Source organism: Gobius niger, assembly GCF_951799975.1.
Source record: "Gobius niger genome assembly, chromosome: 4".
Classification (NCBI taxonomy): Eukaryota; Metazoa; Chordata; class Actinopteri; order Gobiiformes; family Gobiidae; genus Gobius; species Gobius niger.
Window position 1 is genome coordinate 16437568 of NC_136855.1, and position 13867 is coordinate 16451434.

At 40.5% G+C, this 13867-nt stretch overlaps 1 long non-coding RNA gene across 2 annotated transcripts in view; it reads left to right on the plus strand.

The window, feature by feature from the left end:
* LOC306962512 overlaps positions 1-11615 on the plus strand; it is a 79598-nt gene extending 67983 nt beyond the window's left edge. For both annotated transcript variants that reach the window (XR_013792822.1, XR_013792823.1), the window contains 3 exons: positions 1740-1842; positions 7949-8018; positions 11549-11615. This is a non-coding gene — a long non-coding RNA (uncharacterized lncRNA). The remainder of the gene's footprint in view (positions 1-1739; positions 1843-7948; positions 8019-11548) is intronic.
* The last annotated feature ends 2252 nt before the right edge of the window (positions 11616-13867 follow it).

A 13867-nucleotide genomic window follows, 5' to 3' on the forward strand; every position in this document is an offset into this window, starting at 1 on the left:
TAAAAATGGGTATCGGCACCAATGAGAAATTCCCCCCATTATAGAATATAGATCTGATTCTGTACTATTAAATGTTTTTGACTTGGTGATCTATGTATACTAATATAATATACTCCTATGTTTAAAATTGTGGTGAAAAACAACATTAAAACACATTCACTATAGTCACCATTTAAAGGAAACGGCAACACAAAACAACAACAGATTTAGTTTTAGAGACATGTGACCGCAGCAGCACAGATGGGGTCACCCTCTGCTTGTCTTTGCGTTCGTCTGCTGAGTCGACCATAGACCAGGGCCCTACGCTCATTCCACTCTGCGCCCTTGTCTTGGGACGTGTCTGGCTGGGCGTTGTCTAATTAGAACTGACTACATGGACTTTTTAAGTCACGGACCGCGTCATGCATGTGCTCTGTTTAAAAGTTGATGGTGGAAGAGAGATTAGAACAGACACGAGAGGTGGAACAGTGGCTTCTTGACTTCCTCTTGTTCAACATTACAGATGTGTTTTGTTCTGCCATCAGTGGGAAAGCCCCTTCTGACACCACATTATTCCAAGCTTCGGACTGACACAAAAACTGGATTGAGATCCTTTGCAGAAATATCCTGTCCCTATGCCCAACTTCGGGCAAATAAAAAGCATCAACCTGATACATACACTAATAAGCCACACTGTGTAACATTCTAGGTCATATGTTTCTATAAGCTAAACTGCTCAGCTGGCAATCAAACTAAAGCACTTGAAGGGGGACCTAATAGATTTAAACGTTTGGCCACCTGTTCAAAGCAAAGGAGTAACATAACCATGGAGACGAGCTGAGGATGTCCCGCATGTTTTAGAGGTATGTCTCATCAACAAAAATACTAAAACAAACACAACAAAACAACAAACACATAATATTAGTGACATATCAGCATGATGAGATGTGTGGAGCTGAGGTTGTGACAGACAAGAATAAGGCAGCACAACCTTACACACCTGAAAACCCCCCATAAAAGGGCAATGTATTGAAATCTAAGCCAGGATTGATAAAGGGAACAGTGTGTTGTGGTTTGAAATCTTGACATGAGTTTCTCTTACCAGATGCACTGCACAGTCAGCAAATGGAAAAATGAGTCAGCTGCAGCGCTGCCATTGTTCTCCGAAGCAGCTTAATTGCTCTAACTGTGTGTTAATAACTGTGCGTTCATAGGCATCAAGGCACAATTACTGGGCCTGTGTGTAATGAAGTCTGATCAATGTATGGATTCTGCCCCCTGCTGTCAATAATGAGAATGACATCTATAATCAATTAGTCACTGTTCAAAGAGGTCGGAGGAATGGACAATTATCAGGAACAGGAGTCTTGCTTTGGCATAAATCAAAACATTTAAAACATTTGTAATGTTAAGTGGAAAAACTCCAGTCTCTTAATATGTGGTTTCTGATCAAGCCTGCTCTTTACTACTGCTTCTGTTGTGTTCACTGTATGTCAAGTTTATATCAAAGAGTCTTGTTTTATCTTTCATGTTTTATACTCATTGCTAACCTATTTCCCGACTAGGACAATAAATTGTCTGCCTAATTTAGTCACACTGAGAGCCTATTGGTCTATCGCACAGCCTGCAGTAAAAGTACAAGGTTCTTTCTGTCTCTGGTCTCTTGTGTGTTGTTATGTTTAAACCTGTCAGACATTTTCACTCAGTGTTAAAAGATGTTCAACTGGGATTTCATCTTTTCCCTGTCATTTATTTTCAAGGAAGGATTTGTCATGAGCCTCCCCACGCTGGCGTATTCAGGGAGCACAGCAACCTCTTCTGGACGAACAGGAGAGTGGCATTAAAGCCTCAAAGAAATCAGAGGTATGTTTTCCTCGCAGGGATGCATTATTACATGGTTGAAAGTGAAGCCAATATGGTGCAAATAATGTCCTGTGCTAAATAGTTTAAAGTTTTAAGTGTCTTTTATGGACACTGCAAAGGAATCGTTCTACTCCCAATTGTCAACCATTGAAAACTAACCAATGACTTGACTGAAAGAAAAATCATATTATTGCCTTGGGAAGCGTTAAAAAGTGTTCAGTGATCAATGCGTTTGATTAGTTTGGGTTTGAATGCTACACTGGCGAGCTAATCAGGCCATAGGGGATCGATGGAGCGGCTGTCACCCTCGCCTGCACTTCTGTCTTCAGATAACTACGATCTAAATGACTGGTACTAAAGGGAAGACTAGTGGGACTCGTATGAAACTCTGCCTGTGCTCTATGGTGCACTGGGGAACCTCCCCACTCACTTAGCTTCTTCTTAATCAGTGCATTGTGGAAATATGGCTCCCCACTACAAAGTCTCTTATCATCATATTTGTCAGAGCGGCTTCAATTATTCCCTGATTCCCTACATTATAAACTTTGTAAATCTGTTCTAAACTATATTGTTATTGCAAGTTTGGAAGAATAAAAATAAATAAATACCTGTGCCATTGTTGACTGAGGACTAATATATAGCATAAGCATCACTGTGAATATTGCAGTGAACTTACAATGTTTATCAATCAATAACTTTTAGCTTTTGTTATCAAAATATAATGCCACTGTTTTCTGAACATATCTCCTCCTTATCTCTCAAACCGCACCAGGACGGCTCCATTGCACATGTTTGGTTCTCCACCTATTCGTCTTGTCTGCTGTTTTCCAGACAAACTAATTGCCAAACAAAAGGTGCTGGCGTGTCCTGTCGAGACCCTTGTAAATGCTTTACGATGCAGCGGTTTCATTCTGCCGGGCTTGTTAAGTGGCTAATTATAAAAGGATCGCAAAAGGCTGTGATTAGGGATAAAGGAGAGGAGACAACAGAAACAATATTAGGACAAATGAAGCCTTGTAAGGACATAAAGAGGACATTAATTCCTGGTTGTTGCAGGAGATATAATGCTGATGATTATGACCTCTTACTAAAAGGAGGATAACATGTAAACAGGGCTAATAATGTACTTGACTTGCAGTAGCCATTTTCTGGAGCAAAACATATGAGGTGGTGTTTTATCATCATGTTGAGGGGATGTGAGGCGTAAGGGAAAATTTGTGTTGATTAAAGTTAACTGTAGATTACACAAGGAAAGGAAAGGAAAGGAAAGGAAAGGAAAGGAAAGGAAAGGAAAGGAGAGGAGAGGAGAGGAGAGGAGAGGAGAGGAGAGGAGAGGAGAGGAGAGGAGAGGAGAGGAGAGGAGAGGAGAGGAGAGGAGAGGAGAGGAAAGGAAAGGAAAGGAAAGGACTTTATTTGTATAGCACCTTTCACAGACATGGTCACAAAGCGCTTTACATGGGACAATTTACATTCACTCAATAGCGGGTGGTGGTAAGCTACCGTTGTAGCCACAGCTGCCCTGGGGTAGACTGACGGAAAGCGACAGAAATCTGCGCTTCTGGCCTCCGACCACCACCAATCGCATATAACCCAACAACCTTAACGCAAACCTACGCAGACACGGGGAGAACATGTGAACTCCACACAGAAAGGCCCAGTCCCGGTGGGAATCAAATCCGGGACCTTCTTGCTGTGAAGCACAAGCACAAACTGCTGCGCTACCGTGCCACACAACAGACCACACAATGCTTACTCTGTCATGTCAGGACATTCATATGTAGGCTACATCTTTTGGATATCAGTGGTCCTGTTTGGCTACACTACGACCACTAAGATTTCACTTTACAGCAAAGTGATAATATGGTCATAGGAATCATTGGTTATTATCAAGAAAATGCATTTGACCATGAAATAAATGATGTGTGCTTCTGTGTAATTACCATGATTAATACTATTAATAATAATATGTGTTATTACACTTGTAGTGCCATGCTGGTTCTATTCAGTTGCCTCTATTACTGCGTTGTGAAGTGCTATCACGTCGCCTTTCTGTTATATCTATATTGTTATTACTACATCATTGCTATTCACCTTATTCCGCCCCACCCACTTTTGCCTCTTTTTGCCACCGATCGGCACTTCCGCTGTCTTGACACTTCCAGAGAATTTTTCCTCACAGAGAACGAAGAATGTTTGCTTCCAAAATATGATGTTCAGTAGATTGATTTGTGTCCAATGTTCATTTTTACCAACAAGTCAACACTGCACCGTTTCTCTGTGCAGCCTGAAAACTGCCTTGTGTCTGTGTAGAACTCATTTTATGTTGACGTCTGCAGTCCTATGTAAACTAATACAAGTGAAGGGGCGGGCACTATTCAAGGCGGCGCCCACGCGAACTTCCAAAATGAGGTGAATACAGTGTTAATGGTGTATATTGTATGGGATTTTTTTTTCTGTACAAATTTGTCACCAAAAAAATGCTGAAAATTTTATTCTACCCACATCAGATTCCCAAAATTACTGTCCTCTCAACTGAATTACATTATTATGCAGTACATGTAATAGTTTGTGTAATGCAGTATCATTCACAGATATTTGGGCTGGATGAATTGTTTTTTGTTTTAATACTCCATAGGTCGTTTGTAAAGATCTTACTACGTTTGTCAGTGTAGTCCAATACTGCCCTTTTCTAAATAATACCTTCTGATTCTTGATGATGCGTTGACAGACGCCCTCACACGGCTGTCTGTGCAGGCCCTGAAAACAGAGCAGCGGATCTTGACAAAGTTGGGTAATTAACGACAGTGGCCATTAAAGAGCGAATATTCAGCCGGTTGATAAATGGCTTTAATAAGAGGGCCATGTTCGCTGTTGCAGAGACAGATCCTCAGCCACCAGATAACGCTGCATACTCCCAGCACACCAGCCGCTTCATCTTAGAGATCCCCACAGGCACGCAGCCACGCTTTGAGTTTCTCTTCCCATTTCCCCCATCTTTGGCTCATGTCCTTTTTAAATGTGCAAGTTATTTTATTATATTCAACTCACTACTCAAGCTGTGAATAAAATGGGGGGTTTAAAGCTATTCTTTCCTTATTTCATTTGAGTGTCGCAGCAATTTCTGGCCGGTCTGTGTTTAATTTAGTCACAAATCTGTTTATGAGCTTGCACACCGCCAAACCACCATACAAAACTGAACCGTACAACTAATATGGAGAAACAGACAGGCCTATTGAAAGTCTGCGGATACATATCATGACTATGCTGCCACTACTTAAAAACAAACTCACTCTAAAAAAAGTTAGTAACTGAAAAGGGGCTTTGCTTAATAACAAGTGTAAGAATCTAGCTATAAGGGTATAGCTTGCCCTTTGTGTCACCATCCCAGGCGTAGATAGTATAGATAGAAGCATAGATAGATAGTCACAAACACAAAGGTATACAAATCATGGCAAGGTATTGTACAGACAGGTGTCTTTATTTGCATACAATTTGTTCAACAAAATTGTGCAAATTTGATTGAGGCATTCAGGCCAACCGCCGCCTGCAAGATCATTTCAAAATCACCGTTTGGTAGATACATGCATAAAAGGGCTGGTTTAAATGCTACGAAAAAAAAGTAAACTTATGATATTTCTTCACTTTTGCAGTAAGTAATAAGTGCTTTATTTGTCATCGTACAAGCGTACCACGAAATAGTGTGCAGGTGTTACTCCTGAGCTGCTGCGACTGAGCCGCGCCACCACTGTGGGCCAACCTGACCAGCATGTTTTTGGAGGTAGAGGAAACCGTAGCACCTGGAGGAAACCCGGCTGCTTGCCTTGAGTCTCCTCTGATCCCCTAAAACGGTGCAGCGCCTCCTGTGTTTCTACCTGTTTCAGAGCGTGGTGTCCTGCACTGGTCAGCTCCACCTCCTCCTTCCTCTTCCTCCTGCGCAGCTCCCTCCGCTCCCTCCACTCCACAACAATCGTTCACCATCTTCTGGGAAGTGTTTAGCAATTCATCTGTTTTATTCTATTTTTTGTGATAACTTGTTTTACCCATTTCCAGTTAATATGCATTGTCCTTGCAAAAATAAATAAATAAATAAAAATTCTCCAGTTATTAGCCAGAACAATAGAAGGCACATGTGGCTTAGCTGAGTCTCGCCCGGATACCTCCTTGTTTGTCCCCTTTTTGTTTCCTGTAACTCCTCTTGTGACGTCTCCACTGTGCTGCAGGTGTTGGGGCTCTTAGTGCCTCTTAGTGTCTCAGAAGAAGAAATGTGTAGGTGTCAAATGGGTTTAGCAGATAAGATAGCTGTTTACTTTAAAAAAGCTGCACTTTCTTCATGACCATTATGGACTCTCTGCAGTAAAAGAAAATCCACCGATCCCCATAAAAACAAGGCAAAGACGTACAAAAATATCTAGTAAAACTATGTGGATCACAGAAACCACAAATGCAGTTTGCAGAAAAAGGCAAAAAATGCAGCTGTACCAAGAGAGAGGAAGGTAGAGTAGTCAGTTCTCTCTTTGAGCTTTACAGTAAGTTAAACTATACACATTATTATACACATGGTTTGCAATGATGTCAGTTGATTATCATTATCAAAAAGCCCTAATGATAGATAGGCATAATAGTTTTTTGTCACTATCACCCACCCCTTTTCGCCATCTTGTCCCTTCAAAGATAATTTTCCTGTCGTCTCTTGTATTTCTTCCTGCGCTGTATTTGTATAATAAGTCCACCTTTTCATTTACCTGCGTGTAAGTTAGTGGGGATGCTTGTACACATGTTTGTCTTGTAAAGCATCATTAGCCTCTTTGTGAAAGGGGCCATGCAAATTGGACAGTTAAGAAGCGCCAGCGCCAATTTATGTCCGCGCCTGGGCCCGTAACAGGGAGTGGGCTGCTGGTTTATCTGTCCTGGTGGGTTTGGGGGCAAGGGCTGACCACAGGGGTCGCATCCATCTCTGCCCCATACAGAGACATCATGGCTCCAGATGCCGAGCCGCCCCTCATTAGCACCACCTCAACAAGCACTACAGTGTGGCAAAGGTTTTTTGAGATGAGAAGACACACTCAGTCCCATGTATGTATAAGCCAAACTGGTGATGGGGCTGCAGACTAATAAAGGACATGTATTTGTGGTATAAATGAAATAACTAGACTGCTGAGATACTTTTGAACTTTGCATTAGTGCGTCACCTGTTCACCTGCGATCAGTTTAATGTTAAATCTTTACCTAAACATTTTCATAAATCCAATACTGACAACCAGCACATTCATTGAAAATGTGCCTACACTGTGTGGTTCAGGTCACTCAGCCCGTAATTTTATTTTTAGGCTGTTTTATATAAAGGAATTTTCAGAATGCATAAGCTCAAACTGTATTTAAAGCAGAGCACTGAAGGGGGATTGAGCATGATCTTTCGAGCCTGTCTCACACTAGATTGTTCCAGAAATGATCTGTGGGCTGGTTTTGAGGCCCATGTTTTTACAAACCCGTTATCAGAATACTATTCCATACCATAAAACGTTACTCAAAAAAGTAGTTCCTAAATAAAGCCAACACACTTAGCCTCTCAGCCCCCACCTGAACCGAGCACACTTTCCCCAGTTTGGCTTTACACAAATCTAAAAGCTTCTGGAAAAAAGTGTTAAAATAGCGATGTAAAAATGCCGTAAAAGTAACAATAACAAAATTAAAAAGTGTGACAAAAATGTGACAGGAACAAGTAAAAAAAAGTCACAACAAAAACGCTTTAAAAAAAATGCAACAAAACTGCACTAACAATGCGACAAAAAAGTTACAATCAGTTTTCTTTCAAATGAGGCGTTACACCGTTGCTCTCCAGTCAAGACGCTTTTAGATTTGGGTAAAGCCACACTGGAGACAATGCACTCGGTTAAGGCTTGGGGTAGAGGTTTAAACAATGCTTACCTTAGCAGTTAGTGTATGTTACAATGTTTTCTTCATTCAGACTTTCAACACTTTTCAGAAAGGCCTTATTGCTATAACCCGTCCCAAAGAGCAGTGTGTTTCTAGATGTACAAAAGAAATAATGCAAAAGTAATGGAAGATAGTAAAGTTTACATTTATTGTTTTTTGGGGTTTTTTACAGACTTGACAAGCTGAAGAACACAAACTCGAGAATAATTGGAGGGAATGGGCTTCTGGATAAATGGCTCAAGGTTTGTTCCTGTCCCCCTATTTCTCACACACACACACACACACACACACACACACTTCCTCACACCACGTCTCTCATCTGCCGGACTCCTCACCAAAGGCCCTTCAGTTCATGTGAGGTTACCGCCGCAGTCGCCCCCCTGGTCCCTCAAAGCCACCCAAGTCCATTAAATACACATGAGGACATAATTAGGGCCCCCCTCGTGCGGCAGACTAGGAGAGGCATGGGACTCACTGGGGACAACAGTGCCAGTGCCCTGACACTGACTCTCCCAACGCACTTTGCAAATTAATCCGGAATGACCAAGACACATCGCTCTGACTGACTGGGACCTATGCTTCCTCGGGGCCAGCTCGAGATTGCGCTCATTAAAAGAAGTTACAGTTGTATAATTACGAAAATATGTCTATGGCAAAATGGCATAGTGCTTAGTGTGTGGTTAGTTTGCATACGGTGAAAAATCGGACATGAATGTTTAATATTTATATGCTTTATGTGACCTTTAAAAATCCGCAAGGGAACAAGGATTCTAATATGTGTTTTTGTGGTAATTAAAAACCATTAAGCACCGCTGGTGAATGGATGACAGTCTATCACAGCGAACAAGATTAACATTGTATAGTCTGTTTGCTAATTTGTTCGAATTTGCAGCAGGAAAAAGAGGGAAATTGGCTATATTTCGCATTATAATTAGGTGGATAATAACAGCGCATGACTTATTGCACTTTTGTTTCTCAGGAGGAAAGTCAGATGAGATATTAGGCTGGACATTATTCTTATCCTGGCAGCCGCGCGGTGACTGATCATATTTAAATTACACCTCCTTGGGCGAAGTACTCGGAAATACTTTGCAGATGGGAATTCATCACAAAGCGGTCGAGAGAAAATGAGGGACATGAGGCTCTCCACGATGACTGATGCTGTTGACAATACACTATAATAGAGGTAGAACAAGGGGCTGTCCTCTGCTGTGCTGGGGCAATCGTAGCCATAGTGCTACAACAGGTTTAGCTTTTCCTTTGGAGGAAATGTTGTGTGGAACTTTTGTGCAAGTTAGCACTGGTCACTTTATAATAGATAGATAAATAGATATAAATAGAATAAATAGATTGAATTTCTATGTCCTGTTCAGTTTAGTTGTCTCATGGCACCATGTTATCAGATCAAAACAAATATGCATGTGCCATTAGTTCCTATATAAAGTAGTTGCTACAGTGTTTCTCAAACTGTGAGATTTGAAGCCACTGGTGGTACGCTATGTCTTTGCTTTGTTTAATTTACAGCCAATATTATTCACCTTTTTGTTCTCCTACAACCGAGTCCTCATTAAGATCTTTTTACGTAATGTGCTCTGTAACAATGTGTAATAATGTGTACCTATGCAGTACATATAGGGCTGTCACGATAATTACTATATCGACTTATCGTTCAATAAATAACAGATAAACAATATATTATTGGGCTCGATATTTATTGTCTATACATTTATAAGCATTTCCCCCATATGTTTTCTTTGTAAAACTTTGATTTCTAAAGGATGCAAATTGAATAACATTATATTTCATGTTTATTACAGCTTGTGTGGTATTTTAGGATATGATGATGCACTTTTAGAACATTTATCTCGACACTTTCCTGCCTCAATATATCGAACTTCAAATTTGTCCTCGTGACAGGCCTAAGTACATACACAATGGAATAATGTGTATTAGTTCTTTGGAGGTACATATTGTAATAAGACATAAGACCCTTAGGGTTAGGGCTTAAGTTTAGGGTTAGGGTTTGGGTCTTTTGTCTCATTACATCATGTACCACCAAAATACTAATACACATTATTCCATTGTGTATGTAACCTGTAGGTACAAGTTACTACACAGTGTTACATTGCATTACATTGTACTTAATGTGGCAGGTACAATGTATCAAGGGTAGTGTAAAATAAAGTGTTACTTTTCTTGTTTAGTACTTTAAAGCTACATATTTTTTGGCGGTATGAAAGATTTGAGAGCCACAGAGCCACCATACTAATTCCCTCTGTATAAAGCTAGTTTAGACAAAATAGCTCATTAATAGGAAATGTACATCAGTGTTTCAAATAAGTGAAGTTAGAGGAAAGCTTTAGATGATGTCAGGATTTTCTATGTATTAATAGGTTCTGTTATTTCTACTAATTGTTTCTCAGTTTAGTTTTACTGTGAGATGAGTGGTAAAATGAATGTTAGTTTTAGTTTCCTTGTCCCTCGAATGCCTTCTCTTCTCTTTCCTCTCTATACACATCTTTGGCCTTTCAGCTCTATATTAAAGCCCCACTCTTTGACATTCTTAACATCATCTCATTCCTTGGTGCAAATTGACAGCTCTATTGAATCACACCTCCTCGTTCACTCAGCTCGTTCCGCAGCACCGTGGCAAGTTACAATAACGCAATACTAAAAATGCCTGCACATCCATTTAACTTTATTGGTCATAACGCCAGTGGCAAAGGAGTCTTTATGACCTCTTTCTTAAATATCCTACAGTGAGATGGCTCTGCCTGAATTGTAGTGAACATTACAAACTTGCGCAACTATAAAAGTACAAATGCAATGTGAAGCACGCTCACAATTCAATTTTTACATCCTGGCCTGGGAATTACACTCATTTATAGACCAATGTTTTCTCACCCAGATGTACAATATGTTTGACTATGTTCACCTCCTGTCCCATAAAGACGGGCTTTTGTTTAAATTTAAGACAATACATTGAGCCATTATTAGCACATAGAAATGTAATTCAGCAGCTTTTTGGAGGCCGTTCTATTATTACCTTACATAGCATATTCTAAATGGCAGTTTTGCAACATAAACTTGTCTATCAACAAATATTACCGATTGTAAGAGTATTATTCATATCAATTCTTCACAATGGCTGCTTTCAATTTTGTTCTGTTTGTCTAAAGCACTAAGCCACAAAATCCACAGTTTTGTCATCTGTCCAGTATTATATGAGACTTGGCATTCCCACTGACCCTGTGGAGGCTGTGAATTGTCATACGTAAGCCACTTACGCCAACCACATAGAGGAAAAAGGGCTACATGTCTGGTCTCATCCATTTTTGCCAACTTATTAAACATTTTGCTGAGCTGAAGCCACAACTCAAATTCCCAGCATGCCCCCCAAAACGAATTACAATGTGGATTATCGCATAATTATGGATCTTTCCGAAGCCTGATAGAAGAGGGAAAATTGAGTGCTGAATATTTCATAATGTGCAGCGCCATCTTTGTTGAGGAAATTATTTAGGGATAGCATTCTCATTTGCAGAATGGATCAAGGTCCGCGGCGAGGCTGCAGAGGGCTGTAATCAGAAACCTCTGGTGATTCAAAAGAGATGTCTCCTCCATAAGTGAGCCGTCATCCATCTCTGCACAGACACCTCAGACTATCAGCTGCCATTAAAAGCTATCAGGGCGGTCCATAAAGCGTCGACTGTGCTGCAGATGAATGGTATGAACAAAGTGAGTAATGTCCACTTTATGTTTCTCTCTCCAGATGAGCTCCATCTCCTTCACCAAAACAAGACCAGATTTACCGGCAATAATAGATGTACAGTGCCATTGAATGTACAGGTAATTCACTCATTTGCAAAGTGTGATTTAAAGCCACACTGCATAACCTTTCACTCAGTAGAATAAAATGCAAGCATTCGTTTTATTGCAGGCTTTTTTATTGGTAGAAAAGAAATAAATATAATACTAATAAACTTACAATGTGAGTGGCCTCTACTCAGATCTAACTCTTCTTTGCTGAGAGCGGGACATCCCCTGCTCGTCTCCATGGAGATGGTGCTGCTTTGCTTTGGCTACATGTAGCCAAAAATTTGGTTTAATGCTTACATTATTTAACCTTTATTTAACCATCAAAGTCCCATTGAGATTAAAAACCCACTTTTCAAAGGAGTCCTGGTCAAGACCCAGCAAAGGAGTTACAATTGTAATTTTAAGTACAAATCTCAAAACAAAATTACATACACATTATGAAAAACAGTTGCAATTTAAAGAGGTCGTCTCCAGTGCTCTCAATCTGGACTTGAAAGTGTTCCTTGGAATAAGTTCAGTTATTTTCCAGAGAGACTCATTGAGAGTGCTTATCTGCTATTACATGGTATTTTTGTTGATTTATTGGCAAAATACAACGTTTAGTTGACTTGTGACATAGCGACATATAATCTGAAATGTTTTACAGTGTGACTTTAAAGTACAACAATAGGAGATATTGTCTAAAGTGGTAGAATGCTAAGTCCAGGTTTTCTCTTATCTTTTCTTTAAGAGTCCCAACATTAAATCCCCTGTCCAAGAGTGTGCAGTATATAGCCTATTTGTGCTAAAGGTTCTTTAACCAACCATCTTCATCGTAAAAAATTGGATCTGGGTAAACATTTATGCTTCACGCACTTGTTGTATAAATTAAATCTTGAACACATAAGAATTGCATTATCAAATGTGACAATGAACAAAACCTGTAGAAATTAAATACATTTCAAAACAAAGCTGTGTATTATTTCTGAATAGATTCCACTCTTGTACACTGTGAGCACTTTGAAACTGGGAGACCACTTTGTCGCCTGTAGAAATCATATGGAGAAATGCCAACTTTGAAAAATGCCATCTTTAAAAGGCAAATCTAAATGTCAGCGAGACAGATTCTTTACACATAGAGCGCGCTGCCTTCTGGCGTTACACCAAAGACTGTGAGAATAATATTGTCTCAAGTTGAAATGCTCTGCAATTACCAAGCACTGAGCATACAAAGAAATGCAGTCACATCGCCGCAAGTCTACTACAGTCATTTTGCTCACAACATTAGTCAAAAAACATTGGTCGCAACATTTCACAGCCAAATGCACGACAGTCGATCTGAAATCCCTCTCACTGTTACACTACACTGCAGTTTGAGGCTAAAAATAGATCATACTGGCCTACACTAAATTACCATTAAGCAGTTGTATATGTTTGGTTGAACAACAGCTCACATACCTTTAAGAGAGAGTTTGCGAAGCTTTATTACAGCTATAACAGCATGGACACAAAAGAGCAGAACCTGTTGGTCCACACAGCTGTATTTCTAACAGGTACAGTCACTGGGTCGTTTGAGTGGATACACTTTTAGCTCGGGGCACCTTGAACCAGGCTGCATTGGGTACCTCTTACCCAGCATCACCGGGCTCTCCCTTTGGCATGTAAATGAGACGTGAACAAATGTCCCGTCACCCCTGCGCCTCCCTGTCCCGAAGTGCTGTACTCTCTTCCTGTCAGCCTCCTCTTCATCCGCAGCTGCTTCATACCCCTCGCCCCTACCGAATCTACTCCTTCACTGCCTGTTATGTACTTTAAATGAGCTCTCCAACTCCACTTCTTTCTCGCAATTCAATTTTACAAGGCCATTATCCCGGGTGTAATGTGGAGGTTAAATATATCGGGGCAGACGTTATGTGAAAATAATTAGCGCTAATGAATAATGCACTCGTTCGGTTGATGAAGGATGGTTGTCACGGTAATGGGGTGCCAGGGAGGGGCCCTTTGACAAATGAAATTAAAATATTTAAACACTGTTATACGATATTACTGAGCCAACGCACTCCTTTTTTTAGTAACCTTGGAGCCTTTTGCCAGCTTTCTCTGCAAGAAGACTGACAGCTCTTGCTCAGCCAATCACGTCACGGCTAATCAGAGGCACAGCTCAAATCGACAGCGCCTGCCTCTTCGCTAAAATATATGACCATATTTATTGTCACTACGCTCATTTCGCCTCTTACAAGCTCATTTTCTCTCCCTGCCCTGACAGTGAAGGATGTCGGCCTTAAAACGCCCA